The sequence below is a fragment of the Macaca nemestrina genome, chromosome 13, assembly GCF_043159975.1.
Source record: "Macaca nemestrina isolate mMacNem1 chromosome 13, mMacNem.hap1, whole genome shotgun sequence".
NCBI classification, from domain to species: Eukaryota; Metazoa; Chordata; class Mammalia; order Primates; family Cercopithecidae; genus Macaca; species Macaca nemestrina.
Genome location: NC_092137.1, coordinates 37365228 through 37371227, shown reverse-complemented (window position 1 = coordinate 37371227; position 6000 = coordinate 37365228). Strand labels below are relative to the sequence as shown.

Sequence of the window (6000 nt, the reverse complement as noted above, 5' to 3'; positions counted from 1 at the left end):
AGTACAAGGAACCCAATAATGCAGGACAAGGTCTGCAACTGCAGCCATAGAAGAGCAATTTTCTAAGCTCATTTTCATAAAACATCACCAAGAAGAAAAATCCTTTCCATTTTGAGCATTCAGATTATATTTTCTCTCAAGGATTAAAACATTTCCCATGGTAATACCCTTACTTATTAAATCCAATCTTTATCTCTGTAATGCTCTCAGAACAGGAATGGAACACCTTGAGGAAACTGTAGTACATGTTAAGTAAAAAATTAGATACAAAGATAGTTCTTTGATCAAATGTGCTGAAAGATTTACCCAAAGTGGAGGAGACCGTTTTATTTTTAAAAAGAGAAGCAGAACAGTGGAAATAAAATAAAATATATATATTATATATCTCTATTTTCACACATGCCCACAAATACTTAAATCTCTGTATAACAGCAGTTTGAATCGTCTAGAAAAGTTACTTATAGGAAGAGTAACTTCTGTCTCTTTAAGTACTACAACAGAAAATGGAAGTTAATAGTGAGATAAGACTGGCTGTAAACTGCTCCAATGAGGTCCTGGGAATCTTGCTGAGAGGCAAAATTTGGGGCTGGACTAAAACGTCTGTTGGGAAGTGAAAGGAAGAAAAGGGCAAAGTTAAGCAAGAGAGTTCTTTAAAAAGAAGGTAAACTTGAGTAAATCTACTTTCAATTTTAAAGTAAAAGAATAGCTGAATAGGGCTCTAATAACAAAAGTATAATAAGACTGAATTAGATACTGCTGGATGTAAGACATTTAGCAACTTCCAATTCCTGAGAATGTTTCAGAAATATTTTTTAAAATAGCTTTTTAAATAATCAAGGTTTTACACAATCTTACCTGCCTTATGTTTAATATAAATTATCTTAATATTTTCATATCTTAACTTTAAATCCAAGGACATCCATTAAGAGTGATGATTTTGTATCAAAAGTAGGGGCTCACTTATGTTTATTTTTCTTTCTGTTCTTGAAAACTTCCCTCTTGGCTGGGCATGGTGGCTCACGCCTGTCATCCCAACGCTTTGGGGGGCCGACGCGGGCGGATCTCTTGAGGTCAGAAGACCAGCCTGGGTAACACAGCAAGAGACCCCCTCTCTACAGTAACTTAAAAGTTAGTGGGGCGTGGTGGCGCACGCCTGTAGTCCCAGCTGCTTGGGAGGCTGAGGCAGGGGAATCACTTGAGCCCAGCAGTTTCAGGCTGCAGTGAGCTATGATAGTGGCACTGCACTTCAGCCTGAATGACAGAGTAAAACCTTTTCTAGAAAGAAAGAAGAAAGAGAGAAAGGGGAAAAGAAAGAAAAAGAGAGAAGAAAGAAAACTGCCCTTTTGATTGTAGTCCCTCTGATTGTTGCAATATATTTAAGTACTTTCGGGATAAAATGTTGACATAAGGAGAATCATGTGGCTTCTGTGACAATGGCTGTCAGCTTCTCAGGCCTTTCTCTCACATAAGACATCGAAAATTTATGCACAGTGTATTTTCCCTCTATGCTGCTGACTCCCACCCCCGCCCCACTCACCCGACACGGTCACACTTTGTTTTGGAGCAAAACAAATGTTAACATTGTGTTTCCAGACACGTGAAAGCCTAGGTTTGGTGATTCTGGACTGCACTCCACTTTGGTGGTAGGGTCATATACACGTTTAAAGGCCGATGGGGAGGAAACACCAAGCACCGGGAAAACCCCTGCAGTCGGAACGTCGAGCTCGGGACGTGCAGGTTTGGGCGCCGAGCTGCGGTGTCGGCTGCCACCCCGGGGGCAGGCAGCAGGGAGGAGCATGCGGGAGGGCTGTGACATCTCGGGGTGGAAGCCGCTCTCTGCTCTGGACGCCTTACAAGTCCCCCGTTCCAACTGTCACCTCTGGCCCATTGTCGCCACCGCCTCCCTCAGAGTGCACGGCAGCAGAGGAAAAGACATTACCGTCGGCAACAGCGGGACCAAGTACCGCGTGTAACTGACAGAAAGACACGCTCGCATCTCCCGCGGCGCCCCTGCCCCGTGCCCCCGCGCTCACAGAGACGCCCAGAACTCGAAGGTGTGGAGTCAGCCCGACTGTACCCGGCGCTCCCGCCGCCCCTTCGCGGGAAAGAGACAGCCGCGACCTCCCGCCGCGGCCACCACCCGGCGGGCGCCGGCCGAGGAACTACAGCTCCCGGCAGGCCCCGCGCCGGCCGCGCGCCCCCGTCCCCCGCGCGCCCCGGCCCCCCGCCCTCCGGCCTCAGGACGGGACGGGGAGGGAGGGAGGAAGGGGCGCCGGCGGCGGGCGGGATCCTGCCGGGCGCGTGAAGCCTCGCTGGCGCCTCGTCCGGGACTCAAACGCTGGCAGGCGCAGAGTTTCTCACGACGGGCCGAGCCTGCTACCGTAAGTAGTCGCCTCGGGGAGCGCTGAACAGACACCGAAAAAGTTCGCGCCGCCGCTGCCGCCGCTTTGTTCTCCTGGCCCGTCGGGCTGAGGCAGCGGCTGCCCCTCCCCCACCCCTCAACTCCCCCCGCCAACCGCACGCGGCGGCGGCGGCAGCACTCGGACCCCGCGCCCGGCTGGGCGGTGTCAGCTGCGCTGGGCGGGAAGTTAGGGGACCGCGCGGCGGGAGGTGGGCGGCTGAGGGGGAGCGGGGGCGCCGCCGCAGCCGCCAGCGGGGGCCGAGTTCCGGCGTCCGCGAGGAGGCCAACTTAGGTTCGCACTCCGCTGGCGACCACCGCAGCCCGGCCCCGCGGAGGCGATCCGTTCCCGGGTTTCCCAAACTAGTTCCCGAAGCCAGACCCGCGGAACTCGGAGTGCCGAATTTTGGAAGAGCTTTTTCGTTTCATTTCCTCACTTTGCGTTGTGGTCGTCTCAAAGGGGTGAGTAAATGGTGCTTGGAGAATGTAAGCCCCCCGCCCCAGTATCCCTACTGCGTTTGGATTTGCGAGTTGCAGCGTTGTTCCGAGTTGGAACCTCCTGGTAGGTTTTCCTTAAGATGAAACACGGAGGAGTGCGACTGTTTCTTTGAGCAATGAAAATAACCACATATACTACTGTGTTGCCGGTTGGGTGTTTTATTTCAGGTGAACGCAGTCAGGGGCATAGGCCTTGCCGTCTGCATGCACACATATAATTCAAGCGACAAGTGTATGCGCGACCTGCAGAGTTTTCCACACACACAGATTGATGGCTTGGACGTAACTGTGTCTTCAACCACACCCATCCCCACAGGAAATAAGACTATCGGTGTCATCTTTGATTAGGAAGGATAAGTTACACCCTGAACTACTACTTGGTGCGACACAGCTTTTATGAGACGTAGCCACAAATGGAATAAGAACTTTTAAGTGCGTTCATTTGTACGCTAGAAAATGTTGTTTTATTCCTCTGAAATTTTCTTTTTACCCTTCTACTTAATGTCGCGGTTCTTACATTTTGAGCGATTTTGATTTTCCTTAGCTTTGCTTCAGAAGGCGTCTATAACATTTCCCCGACTGAGATCGAGGCCAGTTTTTCCTCTATCAACGAACCCTTTGCCTCCTTCCCTGTTAGATTCCGAATTGAGATCAAGCATGGACATTCAGCCAAGAAGTTAGAAGATTTTCCAGAAGTAGGATTTGAAACGTGTCACGCAGAAACCGTGGCAGGTTTTGCTTCAGTAGGTAGTAATACAGTTGTAGTGGGCCTGAGCACATGAGCTTGGAGTACTCCTTGACAAGCCAGGTTCCGTCCTCGGTTCTATAATTTAGTATATGGCGTTTCACATTTCAGGGTGACTCAGGTTCTGTAATTTAGCGTATAGCATTTCATTTTAAGAATGTTGACGCGTATCTTAAAACGAATTTTTTAAGCATCCTAGATAATGTGGAGTCTTTTAGAGAAAATTTTAAGTTTCATTTTTTTAAAAGTATGTGGCCTTCCATCAGATAGCCACTTTAAAATAGAAATTTCTTTCTCTTAGTGGATTTAAACACTGCCCCCCACACAGAACTTAATAAATAAAACTTTCTGGTATTACATTTTTAAAATTACGAATTGAAAACACCACATACAGAAAAATATGAATAGGTGGTCATTTAAGTGCAGTTTTCTTAAGGGACATTTTGTTCTCATTTTTTAAAAGACTCCAGAGTTGAAAATACCTACTATAGTGGAGTTAATTGTTCATTTTTAAAAGAAACAACTTGTACAGAGCTTGATATATAGGGAAATTATTTGCTAGTACAAGTTTTAATTTGATATAATGCTGCTTATAATTCACAATCTTCTGTGGTGATTGTACTTTGAATCTCCCTGATTATGTAATTCAAATCGAACTTGCTGTGTGTGTGTGTGTGTGTGTGTGTGTATCTCTTTGAGTAGCCCTCGCAGGAAAAACTCGAGATAATGTGCTTATGAGATATTTTCATTTTAATGTAGGAAAAAAGTTTTTTCCACTTCTGTGGTTAGTTTATTGTGGCAGTATGTGAGAAATTGCTCATTGGCTGTTAGCCAATCAGATTTCTTAGCTACTACTGGTGCAGAGATGAACATCTATCAAGCTCCACACAGATTCATATTGCATTGCCAGACTGGCAGTCCATAATCTTATTACTGGATAAACTTTTCAGTTCCTGAGCAGAGCAGATATGGTGTGCTCTCTCCGTACTCTCTGACAGTGGAAGGACTGAGATTCAACTGTCACTGTGTCCAGATGAGCAGAGTTTTAGAGGAAACAATTTAGCAAATGGTGAGCTCTTAGGAGGAAAAGCATGTTAATCTAAAGTAATTGGTATTTTTGAAAATATGTAAATCACTGTCGGGATTGCTACAAAATATGATTTTTTTAAAAACCGACGACATAGATCCTTGAGTTTTTAAATACAACATACAGTATAAAAGCAAGAACAATTATTAAGCAAAGTCAAACCTGTTGTCAAAACATGGACATGGACTTTAGGACGCTGGTCAGAATTGCATTGAAAAAGGCCACATACTTTTACATGGTAGAAGAATACTTATATTAATACATGTCAAGCGGTGTGGACACAACCTTCCACGTCATTAGCATTTCTAGTACACAAAACTAAGTTGAACCTGGAAAACTCTTTACTGGAAGGAAGTCATATTATAATAAATATTGTTATTGCAAATAGGAAGAGTATTTTGTCTCTTCACTTTAGCATTTACTGAGTATTGTATAAAAAGAATGCTGGCTACTCTAAATAATGAGCTTCTTTTTGAAGAATTTAATAACTACGCCGGGCGCGGTGGCTCAAGCCTGTAATCCCAGCACTTTGGGAGGCCGAGACGGGCGGATCACGAGGTCAGGAGATCGAGACCATCCTGGCTAACACGGTGAAACCCCGTCTCTACTAAAAAATACAAAAAACTAGCCGGGCGAGGTGGTGGGCGCCTGTAGTCCTAGCTACTCAGGAGGCTGAGACAGGAGAATGGCCCGAACCTGGGAGGCGGAGCTTGCAGTGAGCTGAGATCCGGCCACTGCACTCCAGCCTGGGCGACAGAGCGAGACTCCGTCTCAAAAAAAAAAAAAAAAAAAAAAAAGAATTTAATAACTACAAGCGTTCTGCCTTCCTGGAATCCTTTTGTCTGTCTCTTTGCTTCGTTGACTCTTGCTTATCCAGAGATCTCAGCTTAAATATTTCCTTAAAGGTACCTTTCCTGAGATCCCAGCTAGAATTGGGTCCCCTTAGTATACTCTGCCATATCACTTCTTGCAGTTTATAGTTACTCAGCTGTTTGTATGAATGTTGTGTCTGTGTCTCACATCACACTTTGAATTTTGGAGAGAGCAGTGGCCATGTCTGTTTTGGTCGCTGCTACGTAACTCCAGTGTCTCTCATAACAGTCTGGTAAATAGTAAGTACTCAATTAAGTATTTGTTAAATGGAAATACTGCTGTCAGAGCTTCTCCTAATTAGAGTGTTAAAAATGAGATAATGTGTGCATGGGGGAAAGGGAAGGAGAGGGAGAGGAAGTAGATAAACTTGTGATATTACCATGAGATAATCCTCAAGTA

General features: G+C 45.6%; 1 protein-coding gene and 1 long non-coding RNA gene across 5 annotated transcripts in view; one reads left to right on the top strand and one right to left on the bottom strand.

The window, feature by feature from the left end:
* Positions 1-359: 359 nt before the first annotated feature.
* LOC139357816 (uncharacterized) lies at positions 360-2008 on the bottom strand. The gene is made up of 2 exons (XR_011611619.1): positions 1538-2008; positions 360-600 (listed from the first exon to the last, which is right to left on the bottom strand). It is a non-coding gene; the product is annotated as an uncharacterized lncRNA (long non-coding RNA).
* Positions 2009-2249: 241 nt separating this feature from the next.
* The window catches only part of LOC105464853 (protein kinase D3), a 78203-nt gene continuing 74452 nt past the window's right edge, over positions 2250-6000 (top strand). The window contains exon 1 of one of the 4 annotated variants that reach the window (XM_071076532.1): positions 2250-2381. The gene's annotated coding sequence lies outside the window, so the exon portion shown is untranslated. Of the gene's footprint in view, positions 2382-2656; positions 2861-6000 lie in introns of those variants that run through there. The other 3 variants (XM_071076535.1, XM_071076534.1, XM_071076533.1) reach the window with 3 other exon arrangements.